At 42.9% G+C, this 19,841-nt stretch overlaps 1 long non-coding RNA gene across 1 annotated transcript in view; it reads right to left on the reverse strand.

The window, feature by feature from the left end:
* Positions 1–19,841, reverse strand: part of LOC143365731 (uncharacterized) — a 235,310-nt gene that overhangs the window by 52,077 nt on the left and 163,392 nt on the right. Inside the window, exon 3 of the long non-coding RNA XR_013084586.1 lies at positions 3,476–3,606. This is a non-coding gene — a long non-coding RNA (uncharacterized LOC143365731). The remainder of the gene's footprint in view (positions 1–3,475; positions 3,607–19,841) is intronic.

Genomic DNA, 19,841 nt, shown 5'->3' on the forward strand with positions numbered 1-19,841 from the left:
TGCAAACTTCGTTTCACATTTCTGAACGGCGAAATACAAAGAACCGCTCGCAATCATCTTTTATGTATAGTCCTATGAATTTTATAAAATCGAGAAAAATTGTACGCGGTACAGTAACGCTTGTGATTTTGCTTCCATAGTTTACCTTCCGCAAATATCAAATAAAGTAATGTCTTCTGTAATGTGTTAAATCTTCGCAGAAACGCATTATTTACGAGATAATTTTACAAAGAATTGAACTGATAAATCGTAGAAAATCTTTGCAAAACCGCATTATTTGTAAGATGACTTAAAAATTGAACCGATAAAGCGTAGAATGTCTTTGCGAAACCGCATTATTCGCGGAGAGATGACTTAAATGACATTTCAAGATGACTTAAAAATTGAACCGATAAAGCGTAGAATGTCTTTCCGAAACCGCATTATTCGCGGAGAGATGACTTAAATGACATTTCAAGATGACTTAAAAATTTAACTGATAAAGCGTAGAATGTCTTTGCGAAACCGCATTATTCGCGGAGAGATGACTTAAATGACATTTCAAGATGACTTAAAAATTGCACTGATAAATCGTCGCATATCTTCGCTAAATCGCATTATTTCTAAAATAATTTAACAAAAAAATTGAACCGATAAAATCTACAAAAACTCTCGCGTGCCACTGGAAATTCGAATTCTCTCCGAAAAAACGCTGGAAAATAACCTTTCCCGACAACGGTTCCTAAAAATCGTTTTCCATCACGATAAATCGAAGCTCCGCTGTCAAGCCGCCGCGGCAGAGCTGCAGCCAGCAAAACTCGCTGCAAAGTCAATCACCGAACGGTTCCAGAACAGTGTCAAACTTCCTCCGACCATTAAACCGCGCAAACACGTTCAAATTTCCCGTCGGCGAAGTCGAAGTAGCCATTGTCCGCGCGAAAAAGCTGCAGGATCAACAACGAACGGCCGCCTGCTGGCTCCTTGAACAACGAGTGCGTCGCAGCGTGAACTTAGCCTATTTCCCATCGCGACGGATGCCCGGTAAATCCTTCAGGCAGGACATAACTTCCGCAAGCTGGCTCTTCGCGCCCAGATACACACATTCTGGCTCCGGGCTCTCGAATCGTGGCTTGTGAATTTCGATTGCTGGGTCAAGAGAGAGCGAGAGAGAGAAAGAGAGAGAGAGAGAGAGAGCCTGGAAACCCTCTCGCACTCTCTAGGGGCGGTGGAGGAAGAGCGAAAGAGCTTACAGGGGAGATATAACTGGTAAGAGATGGCTTAATAACGGCGCAACCCTCGGTACACGTGCACACGTGAACTCGATGACCCCGGATTCGCACGATGGCCTCCAGACGTAGCGAAGCGATTTGCACTGCGAAAGAACATGATTTTCCCGCCGTATTTCGCGGGAACTCCGGATTAACCCCTTAGTTTGCGATTTAGTTCGAGACTGGTCTCGCAAGTGTCGCTGCACTTATTGTTAATCAGTTTGTGATGGGACAAGATGTTCGCTTCGAAACTAGCTTTATTGTCACGTCTTGTATGAAAGAAATTTGTTTCGGTATCGCGAGAGCTATTTTTCAGTGCCTTGCAATAAAGTAAAGAATTTTGTTTTGGGACTGGTAGAAGTTACTCTGTTGCCAGTTATTTTTTAATACGAAAAGAAATTTGTTTCAAGGCTGGTCTTGGAAGAATTCAATTTTTCTTTTATTTATCGTTTATTTTAAAGTGGTCGGATTAACAGCTAGGTCATTAGCGACCACATGGTTTACAATCGAATATAAGGTTACGGTTAATATTTACATTGTGGTGGGGTACAGCAAAAAACAAATTTCTAACAGTCGATATATATCGATAGATTTAAAAAACAGGAAGGCGTTTCCAATGTGGTCCTCGCTTAAAGTCTTGAGGTCATTTTCGATGGAAAATCTGGATCGTTAGGACATTCGAGTAGAATTGTTATGTTCAATTTTTGTCAACCCCTAATCGAATAGACTCCCTCCGACATCTCATGAATGCTTTTATATAAATTATACGGTTCATATTCTTTCTTTTAAATAAGATTTGAAATGTGCGTCACGTACTGATCGGTGTTCAAGCTAGAAATGTTCGCATTTGACCAACATAACCTCAAAATACAGACCACAAAAATATTCGACCAGTCTCTTCTATGCCAAAAAAGAAACATCTCCCTCGATCCGAGGAAGTGAGTGTCAGAAAATTCGAAGGACGACGGAAGTGGCAAGACCGGAAAATCCCAAAATTGTACGGCAAATAAGATTTCCCAAAGTGACACACCTACACCGGCGTACCTACCAATATCTGTGGTAAAAATTCAGCATCTAAAATCTACCCTTCAGCGTCCGAACTGCACAATTTCTTGCAATGAAAAGCACACAGATCAACTAAAAAAGAGAATCTTAACTAAATACTTTTTAAAGAGTCACTGTTATAAAATTCGTGATACAGTATACAGGAAGTTTCAGCTAACCAGAAGCAGTCACGACAAATAACATCTCTTTCTCCCTAACAATTTCATGGACAAAATTCGAAATCCACGATATTCTTCTCTGAAAACCATTGAAATTGTGCTAGAAACATTTTTCATGTTCCTATGCATTTCTTATATATTTCACGTTTTGTAGGCGCCATTCAGGTTTACGGGTTGGCTTCCACTCGAAGATATGTGTATGTTCAAAAAATGTGATCGTGAAATTAGGTACTTTATTACGTAGTATATGCAAAATTAGGTGGGGTTTAAGTCATCATTTTGCTCGAACCGAGTTTCTTTATAAAATACACAGCCCTGAAATTTGTCAGCATCGCCTAGACTAACAAACATTTTTCATGTTCCTATGCATTTCTTATATATTTCACGCTTTGTAGACGTCATTCAGGTTTACGGGTTGGCTTCCGCTCGAAGATATATGTAAGTTCAAAAAATGTGATCGTGAAATTAGGTACTCTATTATGTAGTATATGCAAAATTAGATGGGGTTTAAGTCATCATTTTGCTCGATCCAACTTTCTTCATAAAATACACACCCCTGAAGTTTGCCAGCATCGCCTAGACTAATAAATTTTTCTCTTGAAAACTGCTGATCCGATTAAAATTTTCTGTTGCACGTTCAACATTCAGATTCAATATTACAAACAATGGAGATTATTTATACGGTGTCATTCAGCTGGAATACCCGGTATAATTTCGTGGAACGACTTCTACAAGTTTTCGTGAACTTTACGACTTTCTGCAGGGGAAGTGGTCGGCGATTCGAGTCTCGGCTCGAGAGGGGTTGGGGGATGAGGAGGAGGAGGGAAGAGGGAGAGGAGGGGGAAGGACAGAGACGGCGATAGTCTCGAGATCGAGCAGCAGGGAAAGGATACGTTCCATCGACGCCTGACATCCGGCCAATATCGAAGCAATAATCTTGGCGAGCTTCCTACTTCTCGTCGCGCCGCGTTACCGCGCGTTACGACACGGGGATATTAAAGTTACCTGGCGGGTGTGTGCGCGGCTGGTGAGCGTGTTCGAGCGCGTTGAGCACCTTCATCCTCTCTCCGCTCCTGGGCTGTGCACTAAATAGCCCTGTGGGAGGATATCGGCCTCGTCCGACGTCCCTGCCGCGCCTGGAATCAATGGATAACGAAATCACAACTCTGAAATTGTCTGCCATCCTTCCTCGACACTTTCGAACAACCAGTAACCAGTAAAAACTTCGCATAAACTCGGAATTAGGGGCTGCCACCCCCTCGCGTCTCGCAGATCCTACAATTTGGCAATACGTCGAATGTCGAATCGATGCCCATCAAAATCTCACAAACTCGGAAACACGTCTCGCAACTCGTTTAATCGTATTGGGATAGAAAAAGGTAACGTTCATTACAACTAGATTGCGGGTCTTTATGGGTCAGAAGAATAACGAGAATGTGTGTATCAAAATTTTTGAATGAATTAGTAGATGAACAACTTCCATAAAATGATAATACAAATTTATTTTCATATAATTTCAATTATACAAAAAATACTGCTACGCTCTCTCTCCCCAATTTAGAAAATGGTACTGTTTAAAGAATTTAAAAATGCGTCTTAAAAATAAAACGACAAATAAATACTGAGAAATACATTGTATACATACTTTAGGAAAAGTCGAAATTGTACGCAGAAGTTTGAAAAAGTCAATTCGACCGGCCGTGGTAGGTTTGGTGTTAACCCTTTGCACAATTCTTCCGACCTAGAATATTTCCCTTCTACATACATTTTGTTTTTCATTTTATACAAACGAAAACGGTGGAATGTTGCAATACCGAAGTGTTTAGTAATTTATTAAGTACAAACTAATTTAATAATGCCAAAAATATTTTGAATAATGATACAGCAATTTTTAGCGGCGTCTTACAGTTGCTGTTCGAGTGCTAAGGGTTAATAACACGGAAATAACATAAGAGTACGCTGATTCATTTTTGTCGTGAACGCATAAAAGCCGCAGTCGTCCAATTCTAACCATTACTCTTTAACCTCCTTACAAATTCATTTGTCTTGGTGCAAATAGACCGGTGTTAATTACTCCCTTGACCTGTTTCGTCAGTTACATAGTTCCGCAGGAAGTTACAACGATTCTGTAAATCGGGATGAATAATTCCAGGCAAGATGCGAGATAGCGGTCCATTAAATAGCGATTAAGGATTAACTACTTGGTAATTTTAACAGCAAACTGAAGAGTTTCGAACTCCGTGACTTCTTGAACAAGCAGCTGGGACGCGAAGAGACGGGACATAACGCGACCGGAGGAGAATCTTCCCTGCAGTGTCACTTCAGCGCTAATTCCCAGCCGGGAAGCTGTCTACCAAACAAACTAGATAATTCAAAAAATCATGGAACCTCTGAAGAGACGAGACGTATTAATTATCCGTACGGGAAGTCCACCAAAATTAAACAAATATTTAAAAATGAAATGTATTATTAAGAGGTATACATCGTATATTTTGAAACTGTAATTCAACACCATCAACCTTCTCATTTCGACTGACACAAAATCACTATCGCTCGACTATTTCCTATTTGGCTTCGTTTCCATCGTTCGTGTTTTCGCGCGAAACGAGATCGTGTGAAATGGAACCGCGTGCAAAAGAATTCGCATAAATCGGGAGATTATTTTCCACGGTGTAAAGAGACTCGCGTAAATAAAGTGCCGCATAAATCGAGGGACCCGGGGGGTATTTTTAAAAAATTGTCGAACGTTCGTTTCGATTAGGTATTCCCTCGCATTTGAATTCTTAGAGCGCGAGGCCCCCGGGGGTGTATTAGCATTCGCATTCCCGCAGCCCCCGTTTGCTGTTCGTCACTTTGCGAGCGGAGCACGCGAGCTTGCCGTCTATCAAGATCTATTATCTCGCTTAAACACTGAAAGCTCGAATTTTAAAGCCGCGGCGCACGCGTAATTTCCCCGCGGCAACGCGCCGGTACAAATAAAACGGCACCGAACATATTCCCCGTCACGCGCCCACCCTAATTTCACCCCGCGACGAACCAACCCCCTTCGTCGTCGAACAGTCCTTCCGCCCGTCTCCCGCCTTTATAAAAATTCAATTGCCAATTTGAAATTACAAACAAACGGTTAATCCTCCCTCTCCCGTAACCACCCTCGATATCTGCGGACGCTTAACGACCCGAGCATCCCTCCCGCTTGCGAAAAATACTGCGAATTCTTCTTGTTACTTTCTGCATAAAAAATCTCGCAGTTGAATCCCGCGATTTCTCTGGAAGAATATTCTCTAGGGGTGGTTAATGCGAGGTGTTGAAATAGAAAGGGGGTTGGTGGATTCTAATTTAGTTGTATATTGCACTTATTGTAATCTCTCGCTTCATTTCAACCCTGAAATTACGTGTAATAAAAATACTCTCTATTTATAATGTTTTGTATAAATGGCACCTGCGAAACGAAAATATTTTCATGGATGTCTGAAACCTAACTTCAAGACTTTGAGGTGTTTGAATGAAGAAAAGGGCACTGTAGAAATGAGTGAGATAGATATTGCACCGTGCATACACCAGACTGCAAGGTTGCATGCACTTACAGGACACAGACATTTTTGAAAACACAATAGAATACAAGAATAGAATTCAATAGAATTTGAACTGCAGTGTTTCTTAGCTTCGAACACCTTGGAATGAGTAGAAGAGGACAATGCAAAATCGGAATGCAAAGGTGCACTTAGACCTTCTAATCTCTCATCCCGAACATAAATTCTGATCAGGGTGTTCGCGGTGATGAGAGCGAAATGGATGTAAAATTGAATTACAACGGGTCTAGGTTTTCTCTTAAAATAAAGAATAATCCTCGCTTCCCAAGTGCAATTTCACCAAGATGACACAGTGTCCAAGAATTTTGCACCGAGTTGAGCATTTCGCAGATAAAGAAAGGCTAGAACATTCACGCGAGTTCGTCGCGCGCGCAACTAGTAGTTTTCATATAATCCGGCCTAATGCACGGCCGGATGCGTCCGCCTTGCAGACACTCATTACTCCCGATTCCCTCTTTGTTCCCAAGGTAATCGCCCTAAAGCCAGCATATTTCACTTCCGTCCTCATATAATTTCACCGTGCGCGCCGGATCGGCCGGATGAAAGTGTCCCGATACAGCGGCCTGATTTACCTTCGGCTGCATTCGAGGGACGGAAGGGATGCATCCCCGTGGTGCGACCGGGGCAACGAGAGGGTGGCTGCGGAAGCAACCCTTTTTCACCCCGCGCCCCCAAAAAACCGTCGGTCCTTCTTACATGCTCCGTAGCCGGTGTAATGGGCAAAAAATTCCACTTCATGGCGACGGTCTAATGAGATTTTGAATTATGTTGTAGCCGCGCCATGAAAGCGTAACTCACCGCTATACGTACCGTTCCCCGGGTTTCCCCAACCCCCGCGATTCATCTACCGCGACGCCTCGGTTATATGCGAGCGGATTACCGGCAGACGGATTCGAGAAAACGACGCGAGCGGGTGCCTCGTAAAACGTCTTAACGCGGTCATCCTCGCAACTCTATGTCTGCTGCTATTTTATTGGTACTCGTGCGAGAAAGAGAGAGAGAGCAGACACTCTTGATCCTTGTTCGACCAAAATCAAAAAAAAGCTAGTCGAACACGCCCCGCCGTTAAAATCATCCTCACTTTCCGTTTCAACGGTTTTATTTTGCGTTTTATAGGCTTCATTCAGCTTTACGCTCTGTTGGCTTAAACTGGTAGGTGTGGTGTTCGACGGATCGTTGCGGCCAAGACGAAATTAAGTATTATACGATGTAGTATACGCGATTTTACGGGGAGTTTCAGTCATCGCTTTGCTCGCCTCGCGATTGTTTATAAAATACAGAGAACTTAGCAATCTTTGCCAAGACAACAATCGTCCTCACAGACGAGTCTGCATTCTTGAATTTTTATCGCGAAAACTACTTGTCCGATCCAGATGATTCTTTCCACGTTTCGATTTGGAAGGTGTTCACTGATTGTCAGAATTTTTTCGTCCCCGAACAATCAATTTTACATTTTTCCTACAATTTTCCAACAGTCGCACATTTTTCCTAGCGCCTCTGAAATATCCTGGTACACATAAAATTGACAGGACTTATTTTCCTGATGTCAGAATTAATGTCTTACCTACGTATTATCGATTTGGAAGGTGTTAACTGATTGTCAGAATTTTTTCGTCCCCGAATAATCAATTTTACATCTTTCCTACAATTTTCCAACAATCGCACATTTTTCCTAGCGGCTCTGAAATATCCTGGTACACATAAAATTAACAGGACTTATTTTCCTGCTGTCAGGAGTAATGTCTTACCTATGTATTATCGATTTAGAAAGTGTTAACTGATTGTCAGAATTTTGTTGCCCCCGAACAATCAATTTTACATTTTTCCTACAATTTTCCAACAATCGCACATTTTTCGCAGCGGCTCGTCTGAAATATCCTGGCACACATAAAATTAACAGGACTTATTTTCCTGGTGTCAGGACTAATGTCGTACCTACGTATTATCGATTTGGAAGGTGTTAACTGATTGTCAGAATTTTTTTGACCCAATAATCAATTTTACATTTTTCCTACAATTTTCCAACAATCGCACATTTTTCCTAGCGGCTCGTTTGAAATATTCTGGCACACAGAAAATTAACAGGACTTATTTTCCTGGTGTCAGGAGTAATGTCTTACCTACGTATTATCGATTTGGAAGGTGTTAACTGATTGTCAAAATTTTTTTGTCCCCGAACAATCAATTTTACATTTTTCCTACAATTTTCCAACAATCGCACATTTTTCCTAGCGGCTCGTCTGAAATATCCTGGTACACATAAAATTAACAGGACTTATTTTCCTGGTGTCAGGATTAATGTCTTACCTACGTATTATCCTCTAGAATTATGCGATTTTTGTTACTACAGCGTTTTTTCGACTCCCGCACCGTTTGTCTGTTTTTCCCTCTATTTCCGGTGGCGGTGCTCGAGATTCCGCGAGGGTCTCGTGCCGATTCGATCGACGTATTGTTCGGCGTCGGTTCTCGCGACACCAGCGCGCTTTTTATAACTCTTGTTAGCGCGAGTGGTGCTCGGTGCCGAAAGCAAGTGCTCCGGAGACCCTCGACCGGTAGCGTCCGCGTCATCGACCCCGCAAAGGATGAAGTAACAGGTCGGGAACCCGCGCACACTCGCGTTCGCCATGCCACGACGTGCCGTTTGCGAGGCCGCTTTCTGCAGCGATCGTGTCACCGCTCGTTTAAGGAATCATCCCCCTTGTCGCCTCGAATTATTACCCTCAGACTGTCTCCGCGCTCGAAACTCCACGACAATGTACGCACAAAGGGATTCGGGGGATTTGCTTCTGTCCGGAGAGGTTGAAACGTACCATAGAGCTCTGCGAGCATTTCTTGAGCCAGGGGAAAGCTCGCGCGAATTTTCACTTTTCTGGATGAATGAACGGAAATTGATATTGGGCGAGTCTCTGCTGAAGTTTCTGTTTCATCGTTTTTCTCGAGATTTTATACGTTGTAGGAAATGAAAATCTTTGTTGGAAAGTCTGCGTGATGAATAGATCGATCTTTTCTGGAAAATGAACATTTTCTGGATTTGTTAAGAGATATAGGAGCCACTTCAGCACATTTTCTTTATCTTTACTAATTTTACTAGGTTGGAAGTAATATATTAATGCTATTAACACTTAGCACTAAAATGGCGACTGTAAGTGTCATTACTCAAAATACTTTTTGCATGATTAAATTTGTTTGTATGTAATAAATTACTAAACACTTCAGTATTGTACGAGTATATCGGAAGTAGAAGGGAAATATCGGAAGAAATATTTCGTGTTGGAGTTAAAATAGCTTCGAGTGCAAAGGGTTAAATTCTTTCAACTTTGACACTATGTCAAATTGTAGCTTCACATTTTTGTCATAAATGCATAAAATCCTCAGTGCAGCGATGAATGTATTAAAGGTTTGTTGCGTCAATTATTGCTAGACTATTTAACAATTTTCTGCATTCGGTAGTTAGAACTTTGAGAATATAAAGTACCGATAAAAATAAGCTGAAAATATTAACTCAAAGAGCCTTGCAATTTTTATCGCGAGTAAAAGTTCTGAAGAATTGTATGAGATTATAAACTCAATTTAGAAAGTACAAATTTCCGACATTAAGTTTCTTTATCTACGCTCACTGTTCCAAGTGCGATGGCCTGGTCGGATATAGTTCTCACCCCTTGCAGTTTACGACTGCTTGTTTCTTTCCCAGATATTCCGATATGCAACCACTCTTGGGCACGTACACTATTGATCAAAATAAACAGACATTGTGAACTGGGAAACCGGCAGCTTTGATGCTGTATCGAAGACAGAAGTTACAAATGTATTGCGTACAGGAGAATAAACATTCGAAACAATTTATTCTACGGCGAAAAAATCAAGTACGAAGTAAACAGAGTAAAAGAAATATTCCCTATCTGTCGCAGGAACCTTCAAGGTAAATCAATCTGCCGTTATTATCTTATTTCATCAGCTCTAATGTCCATTGTTTACAGTAATTCTACTCCACCGTCCTGTAAACTTCTTTATTATTCATTTTAATAATTACGAACACAAATGATAATATTCTTTTAACGTGGTTTAAAAAGATTTTCTTAATACAATGATGTATGAGAGGTCCTATATTATTTTAATGGCAGAAAAACGCACTCTAATTAAGAAAATGGTAACGGGATCCAATATAACTATTTTGTCCACTGAATTTTATAACGTTCACTGTTTCCAATCACTGAGAAATAACCATGTTTTATACATTAAAAAACGTGACACCGCTAGATTGTATTTGAAGGATTTAGGATAAAAATAAAGAACACAATTTAAAGAAATAAATACTGAAAAATAAATTGTATACATGCTTTAAGAAGAGTCCAAGAGTCAAGTTGTATGTACGAAATTGTACGCAGAAGTTTGAAAAGGTCAACTTGACCGGCCGTGGTAGGTTCAGTGTTAATTATCGGGAGAAGAAATAAATGTGTATCTTCATTAATTTTTAGTTTGCACAAAAGTCCGCCGTCTAAGATCACACACCAAGACAAAAGAACCCCTAAATCCCGAGGCACCAAGCGAATCAAGAAAGCCGAGAGAAGGGTCGTAACTGGTGCCATAATTTCTCCGGGAACAGCGGAAATCGCCCTCGAACTGGCATCATTGCAGATCGCGGGGGCGTCTAATAGCGCCGTGGAGCAGGATGTTAGGTATCCGATATGGAGGGTGCATCGCGAGACACCGAAACGCCATTTGAGCGGGGCCGCAGGCTCTCTCGTTTAAAATTTACGCGGCCCGGTGAACGATCTTCGGGTGGGGGGTGGGTTGGGTGTGGGCGTGGGGGACGGTGAAAATTCATGGCGTCGATATTCGCGGTTTTGCATGCGGAACCAGCCGGCGATTTGGCCGCGGAACGGCCGTGGTAGCTTTCCCGGGGGTTTCCCACACCTTGAGTCGAAGAAGTAGGAGCATGAGGAGCACGAAGGGGAGGAGGATCGTCGACGCAACGATTTTCGAAAATTATTCGCGGCGAAGACGGCCAACACCGGGGGCCAAAAATTCCGCGCCGCGAGAAAACACTCTCTCTCTCTCTCGCAAGGAAGGCTAGAGAACACGCTTATAAGCGGGGGCCGCTTCTGCTATCGTATGCATAACCCCCGCCGCAAGACATAACGTCGTCGCTTTCGCCACCCCCTACCCCTCCCCCCAACGTTTGGATACGCGGTTTTCGGGAGGGGGGGGGGGCAGGAGGCAGCAACTTTATTCGACCTTAAATTCTCGGCCCACTTGGCTCTGGCTTGTATATTGCGCCGCCGCGTGCCAACTGCGGAGAAATTCCCCGTCCGCCGGCCGCGACAATGTGCATAGAAATGCGGATGCGCCCGATGCACCGTCGCCTAATCGCCGACTACCGAGCACACCAGGATTTCCTTGATATTTCGTCTACCACGGTCCTCCTACCCCTAACACTAACCCAGAGCTACCCCTTTGATACGGACTTCGAATCGACCTCGCGTTAATTTTCCACTATTAGACACACCCTTGGAAACACGACACCGTCGCCATCTTGTTGGGCTGCAGCGACTGGTGCACTTTGCGTTCTTGGTTCGTCATTGGATTGATCGTTGAATTTAATCCTTACGGGCAGTTTCCTTTTCTCGCGGAGATACAGTATCTATATCAACCTCGAAAACCCACGTTAATATCCTGCGGATCTTTACGCAGAATAAAAATTGTCTTCGTCAATTATAAGATGCAGGGGTTCGATTTTTATTCCCGTAATTTAATATTTAACACTTTAGCGACCGGGTACCGGTTGAACTTCTTACACACTTCTTACCGATCATTCGACCGCAAACACTTCCTCGACACTTCATCTGTCAAAATCTAAATCTGTCAGAAGATTTAATAGACTGACAAACTGATAAACTAATAAACTGATAGGCTTCCGGTCGGTAAGCGTCCGGGACAAAAAGCCGATTAATAGGCTACCGGTCGTCAAAGTGTTAAAATATTAAAATATTTTAAAATATTTTTCTGGTAATCGTTTTAATAGGTTGGGAAGCAACACAACGGTACTCATTTTTTCGTGTTCCATTCACCCGTTTTTGCCATAAAATATGGAGTCCACGCATTAGAAGCTTTAACCCTTTCGCTTCGGCAGTCCAGTCCGACGAAGTGCCGTCACCGAACGGAAGCATGCGCCAGAAATGTGCACAGTGCGCGTGGTTTTTGTATATACGTTCTTCTGAATCTTAAATAATTACTATGCTTAACACTAGATTTACGGGACCCGTCGAAATGACGGATTCTAATATTTTTAAATTGCGAAGATTGAGATTGTAAAAATGCATCCATGAGTAATTATTTAACAAATTGATTTCTTTGGGTATATATTATTAAAAAAAGTAGTTACAAACTTTGATAGATACATTCATGTTATTTTTATAAAGTAATGTAGAATAGTCATTTTTAGTGCTCCGTAAACCTAATGTTAATAAAGCCATTATTGCTCTAATATAGCACGTATTCTTTATATTTTTAAAATGAAAAGATTTATACGATATTATATTAATTATTCTAAAAATATTAGACCAATTACAGTTGACATGTTTCTAGGTATTTACATATTTACAGGACTTTACGATTAAAAGTTTAATATAATTAATAACGTAACGCAAATTATAAGTATACCTTATTAGTATTAGCTTCATCGTCTATTAACTCCGTTTCTGATTCCGATTTGCTGCGTATGTTTCTTCGTCTTTTACACAGACGGAAATTATTTTCATTTTCGGTTATTCCGTTTTGAAACACAATACTTTTTCTATTTCTTCTATGCATTCTGAAAGGGCTTAAATACAGTTTTAAATGAATCCTAACCTACAATTTTTAATTTAAAAAAAATTAAGAATTATACCTTATCTCAGCCGATCCACTACTGATGTATAAAAACCGATTACTAATTCTTATAGAAAAACGAATATGAGCTATCGTTTCACTATCGAACGGATTGGGTAGATATTTCCGAATGAAACAGTAAACAATCGTTCTAATGTCTGGTGTATATTAAGAAATACGTTTTGATGCAACGGCGAAAGAGTAGTTGTAATGTGTGATTGATCCAATAAGTCGATAAAATCAACAGAAAATGTTCTGCCGATAAAGATGAATTCATCATTGCCACAGATGGTACTTATACAGGGGGTCATCCGTTTTTAAACGGCCAAACGTCAACCAGCTATAGAGGACCCCAAATGAAACAACTTTCACCCGTAACACTTTTTTTGATTCGGTCTTGATTTTCAGATAATTGCAAAAACCCGTCATTTTTTGCGTTCACTTAAGATTAAATATATTAGGACTGCAATTATGTATCTTGATGATTTTTCCTTTGTTTGGTTTAAAATAAATGGGGGCATCTTTTTTATTAAGTCAACTCTTCTGTATGACCTTTGGATCTTGGTTTTTTTTTTTGACATGGGGCACGCCGTGGAGACTGAATGAAATAACTTCGAATCAAAAAAAGTGTTAGGGGTGAAAGTTGTTCCATTTCGGGTCCTCTATAGCTGGTTGACGTTTGGCCGTTTAAAAACGGATGACCCTGTATACACTCATATGGATGCCGGATATATCCGGCACTCGTACGCACAAGTCGTCGCGCGGATGCCGGATATATCGCGGCGCTCGAAGCGAAAGGGTTAACGAAGAACGGTGTCACCGATGATCGAAGGTGCGCAGTGCGGCGCCCGGGCGGATGGCAAGAAAATTCGGGTCGGAATTTCCGGTGATTTTCACCTGTCCCATATACAATCTCTATACATGCATACACGTAGCCCATCGTCTTCCCGTTCGGCGCGGCGTCGTTCAGCATATCCATCGGCGCGATGCACGTCCGCCGGCGCAAGAGATGGGCTGGAATCGAATTCGAAATTCCGGCTGACGCGGCGCGAAGAAGAAGCGAGCGGAAAGCGGGCAGGCCTCGGTGACACGTGGGAAATCACGGTAACCAGTTCCCGTGTACATACACGCGTCTACGTATGTACACAGATATATACATGGCCGCGCTATATTCTTTCGGTGATCACTCACCGAATTCCACGGATCCTCTTCCTTTTTCTTCTTCTTCTTCCTTCTTCCTTCTTCTTCCTCTTCTTCCTTCTTCGAAAGCGAGCGAGAAGATCGAGGCCACGCGACTCGCCGATACGATTTCTAGGTCGTAGGAATTTCCCACGAGTAATCGAATCTGCCGTCGACGGGAACGAGCACGGCACCGTGTTAACGATAATGGCCGCCGATAGCTCGCAGACATGCTGACGCGTAATACCGTCTGGTATTTCTTAGATGAGACCGCACCGTGAAATTTATTAAAAATTACACGCCGATCCCTCGGCGAACACGCGGCACGGTGCCTCTTGGAACGTTCACGATCATCGTTTCGATCCTCCTGATGCCCGGATCGTTTATTCCGGTTCATCTTCCGTGAATTAATTAGCGTCTGAACGCTCGGTTCACGGAGCACTAGAATTCTCCGTTAGTTTACGATAATAACCAGAATATATTCATTCCGATTCCTAGCGATTTTTATCGTAATATATGACTTAAAGAAATTTCTTGGGTGATTTCTTTATAAACGCGTCTTTACAATCTCCACCGTAGTCGATCGAAAAATTTAGAACCCGTCATTTCATCATTGCGATTAAAAATCAATTTTAATTATTAACACATTCGCGAGCGCTGACGTGAATTCACGTCACTTTAAATTCTATTCCTGATCGCCGCTGACGTGAATCTGACGTTTTGTTTGAAACAACACATAATTGCAACATTGATATTTCAAAACATCAGAATTTCATTATTTTCGCCGGTACTCGGTATTGGAAACGGAAAAAATGTGCCGGTCGCGAATGTGTTAATAAGTAATCTTAGGAGACGGTGCTGAAATGCGATTAAGGGCATGACGAGAAATTTCTCAAAAATGTATTGGACGATCGAAAATGAGACGGTGAAGGTTGAAGGAACGACGAACGTTTAAGGGTTCGGCGGCAGCCGAAACGGGCGTTGTATCCCGGTGGCGATTTTAATTAGTCGAAGGGTGCCATTAAAAAGGGCGCCTGTAATCCAACAATAAATTCGGCTGGCGAGCCGGCCCGACGGGGGGGGGGGGAAAAAAGGGGGGAGAAAATTAACGCGCGAGAACGTACGAGCGTTCTCCTTGCCGGGAGCGTCTTTAACGCGCATTACTTCCCGTAAGTTACAGCGCGATAAATTTTGTCGCGGCGGCAGCGGCGGCGGCGTTTGCGCGGGCTGAAAAAATTTTGCCAAGCGTTTCGGGGGAGAATTACCAGCGTTCTAAATCATACGCCGAAACGAACGAGACGGATCTTTACGAGCGGAACACTGGACGTTCGCGGCCATCGTTCCCGGATATGCATCCATCAAGCCGCGTTTCGAAACGATGTTACCCGATCTTCCTTAGCGCAAGCTGCTAACAGTCGTAACTGTTTCACAATTATTGGAATTGTACGGGGTGTCCCGAATTTAAATGGCAAAACTTCAGGAGCGTGTAGGGGACCGAAAAACTAAGACGAAAAGTCTTTTAGAGATTTGGTCGTTTTTGCTTCGTTTTGGTGAAAATCGCAAAAATTCAATATCTCATTTAAATTCGGGACACCGTGTATAATCGCTTCTGCGAAGAATGATTCAGTAGATGTTACAATGAGAAGTGGACACAATCTAACTAAATTCAACTTTTTTCATTTACATTTACATTTACATTCTATCTCATTTTTTTTCGCGGTATGCACATTAAATTGAACCTGTTTCTTTTATACAACACTTCATTTTGGCAATTTATAAAATACAGACGAATTTAATAATGCCAAAACTGTCTTGAATAATGGTATGGCGATTTTGATTGCCGCCTTAAAATCAATAATCAAGTGCAAAGGGTTCATTTTGAATTTTTATAATTATTTTCCGTAGAAGTCCTGAGATTGTAGCAGAGAGATTTTCGAGTGCTGATCTTAATTGTGGTGGGACCATAGTTTCGTTTCTATTTTGTTTGTCAGTTTTTTCTGGAGGATTCATGCATTTTGCTGCATTATTTGTAAAAGTAACAGCAGCGGAAACTTCGTATGATTCTTATCTAGACATGATTACTGCTTGCAGGGTAACTAGGGGTGCATTAGGGCGGAAATATGCGTTAACCTCGTGCCTTACAATTTTCTTTTCAACTTCTGTGATTAAAGTTCCTTCACTGTTATTATATAGATCGTAGAGGGAAAGGGAATAATCGTGGTCTTTTTTGTCTATATTTCTCCTACAAAAAAAAATGTAAAAATAAATGTTCAACATCACAAATAGAAATTGAATAAACAATATTTTATTAGATTTCTCTGTTTAAAGTGAATATTGAAAGGGGTTGAACCTGCTAGCCGAAACTCAATTTATCTACCCGCCTGCATTATTATCTGCACGTTATCACCTGTTGTAATTTACGACGCCATATTTTCCTTATTGAATCCAGTGACAATAAAACCAACTTCGCAGGCGAAGAGTATTGATCATGGTAAGGTGCTTAGGGGTTGGAAAGACCAAAGTCAGTAGCTATAACAATTTGATTAAAAACAGGAATACTGAGGATTAATCTTTGGCTCCAAATTGAAATTCAGAGGGTAGAGATTGCAAACAATTTGGTTCTCTCTCAAAATAGAGATTCAACACAGTTGCGAATTCGGCATCCCTGAATTCTGCAAGAAAAATCAGAATTAAAATCAAAGATCTACTTTCAGATCAAATCAACCCCTAACGAGGGTTAACCCATTCAGACCGGAGCCAAATTAAGCTTAACGATTTTCATAAAATTAGTGGTACCGAATGTCAACTTGTTTGTTCTGAAACTAACACAATTATAAGGAGCAAGCTTCATCGTCAGGTAATTAATAAAAACTATTATTAACTGTTGAGGACGTTTGAAACTAATGAAAAAAGTACAAAAATTCTCGATGAACCAAAAAAAAAAAGCCAGCAAACCAAAACCGAAGCATCTTTTAACGCTGTATCATCCTCTCAGTGACCAAATCCGAATAGGTCCCGCCGAAGAAACAGTTCGCAGAGAAGATTCGCGGGCCCGCCCTCAGTTTATTAATTTGCCGGAGCTTTCGCGGGAGGGGCGGGGCGAGAATGAATTTCGCATCGATCAAACTCGGCCCGGGTAAAAACACGGCGGAACCGTTTTCCGAAGGCGAGCGCTTGTCCCCGCGGCGCGATAGATTCCTCCAATTAATTTAACTTTCACAGTTTTCCGGGAGGGCGTCGGGATAAAAGGAGGCGGAGCGAGCGAGCGAGCGAACGAAACTTCGCCTCTCGATTTACGATGCCGTGTTCGCGGGGGTTGAACTCACCCCCGTCGGGTATCGGGGAGAGGGGTGGATCGCGGCCAACTCGGGGGCATTTCGTCGTCCCCCTCGCACCCCCTCTCAAGATCTCTTTTGACCCTCTCGCAGTCCGGGGGGGGGGAGGGTGGTGTACCGAACAGAAGTTCCGGCAACTTTTCGGCGCATTGTTGTGGCGGCGGCGACGTCTAACTTGGCAGCAACCCCTAAAAAGGGGGCCAGGGGGGCGTGAACCCTGACTACCCCTATCTCGGGAGGGTGGGCAGAACAAGAAGAAGAAGTAGAAGAAGGCGACGCGTGGTTTGCAGGGGTGCACGGCCGGCGCCGATATACAATATGCGTGGAGGCGCCGGTGCATCCCCCGCGTCGAACCGCCGGAAAATTGCCGGTAACTTTTCCAACTTTTCCGGAGCGGAAACAAAAGCCTGCGAGACGACGAGATGTGCAGAGTCGGCCCGAATCTGCGGCTTATCCAGCCAACGATAAAGCACACGGTGATTTATTTCCGACGCGTGTTTGTTGCTAGCGAGTTCGTCGCTCTTTGATGCCCTAACGGTTGGTTATTGTTCGGCTTCGGAATTTTCTCGAAGATAAATTTCGTAGAGACAATGGCTGTCTTCGGGAGCGTCTTCGAAATTATTGGACACCCAGGGAACAATACTATTGGATGGTTTAATCAGCTGCTGCTGTGAAAAGTGGCCGAGGATGAAAGGGGAGATTATTCTGGGAGTTTTGGAAATATTTTGTGAGCATGGTATTTGTTAAGGAGCATTGGCGTTCAGGCTTTCAGGGTGGAAAGTTCGGGTGATCGTTTTTAGTACCTTTCTCATTGTTTTGTTAAGCACTTTCGTTAAAATTCTGCGTCAGTATACTGAACGGAATTATTTGAAATCAGACTTGAACACGTGAGGGATGATTTATTTTAACCCTCTGAAGAGGGACGCTTCTATAAATATTATAGACGATTGAAACCATTGCAATTCTTATTTCTAGATTCTATCAATATATAATGTTCTTCCTTTTTGGGATAGGTTATAAATAATTAAACCGAATTGTTTCAGTGTAAATTAAACAACATTCAATGTTTATTATCCACTCTATCACCTCTCTCCTCATTACAATCTCCCTCTCTTCATTCCTGTTCCACCTATCGATGGCAGGTCTACCGACCTTCTTACCGCTGTTACGCGGGATGTTTCGAATGATACTAGGGAAGTGTCATGTACTTTCCTTACAAGTATAACTCTAAATTCCGAAAATTCTTAAAATAGCAAACATCCTCACGATCACTGCAAACAATTTTTATTCCACACGAAAATCCCCGCTCTATAAACTTGATCCCAGTGCAAAGTTCCTAATGCAATTCGGGTCAGCCTAAACGTTCCCGAGCTCCGCTGGATGCATCATCCACTGTAGTCGTCGCAGTGGATGCACGCGCCCGTCGGATATGATTTTCCGTCGGGTTAAAAACCGTGTCAACGTTCCGCGGCGAACATTTATTAACCGTTGGGCGCATGGTCGACGTGGGCCGGCGTCGCGGTGCATTATCGATGCACTCGGTCGCAGCCGCGGCATTTTTGAACGTCTTTGACGGTCCATTATCGTGTCACGTCGGCCGAGCGGCGTTATTCGATCGTCCCCGCCGGAAATTCCGGCGACCCAGAATCCGGGGACGTTGGAGCTCGCGTGACCCAGCCTTCGCAGGCATTGCAGGCGTTGTCGCAGGCTTTGCGGGCGTCGCGACGGCCCATCCCCCCCCCCCGCCCCGTCGCCGTCGTAGAAAGGGTTGCTCGTGGAATGTGTGAGTGATCACCGGTGTCGTCGTCGCCCCCAGGAATATATTGGAACCGAGTACCCTGATTTCCACTATGTCGCCGGGATTACCCTATCTACTTTCAACGCGCCGACCCCCGGCGGAATGTCGATTTTCATTTAGACATTCCTTATTTCCACGGGACGGGAAATTTAATTCCGTTTACGTGTCGCGAATATCGATACGCGCCTCCCGCGAACCCGTGGACACATTTCGCCGGAAACTCTCCCTTCCCCCTCCTGGGGGAATACCGGAACCGAACGTGCCCCCGTTTCCGGTTACGCTCATATGAAACGCCTCGTAAAAAAGAACGGCCGAAAATAATATATACGCCGACGCACACGTGTCACACCCCGGGAAAAAATGAAACGACTTTTCGGAGCGCGCAGCGAGTAAAATTTGCGGTTTTTACGGCGGCCGGAGACCGTCTTGTTTATTGACTACCTTCGCCGGACGCGAAAATGAAATTGTTGAGTATTAGGGTACGTTCCTATTAAACATGATCCATGAGAACGCTACCATGTTGGGACAGCGCCGTCTGGGAGATGTGTAAATGTGGCCAGTAGAAAAATGAGAAATGTATGAGAGAGCCTCGTGAAAGAACC

This window comes from Halictus rubicundus, chromosome 2, assembly GCF_050948215.1.
Source record: "Halictus rubicundus isolate RS-2024b chromosome 2, iyHalRubi1_principal, whole genome shotgun sequence".
In the NCBI taxonomy this organism is placed as follows: Eukaryota; Metazoa; Arthropoda; class Insecta; order Hymenoptera; family Halictidae; genus Halictus; species Halictus rubicundus.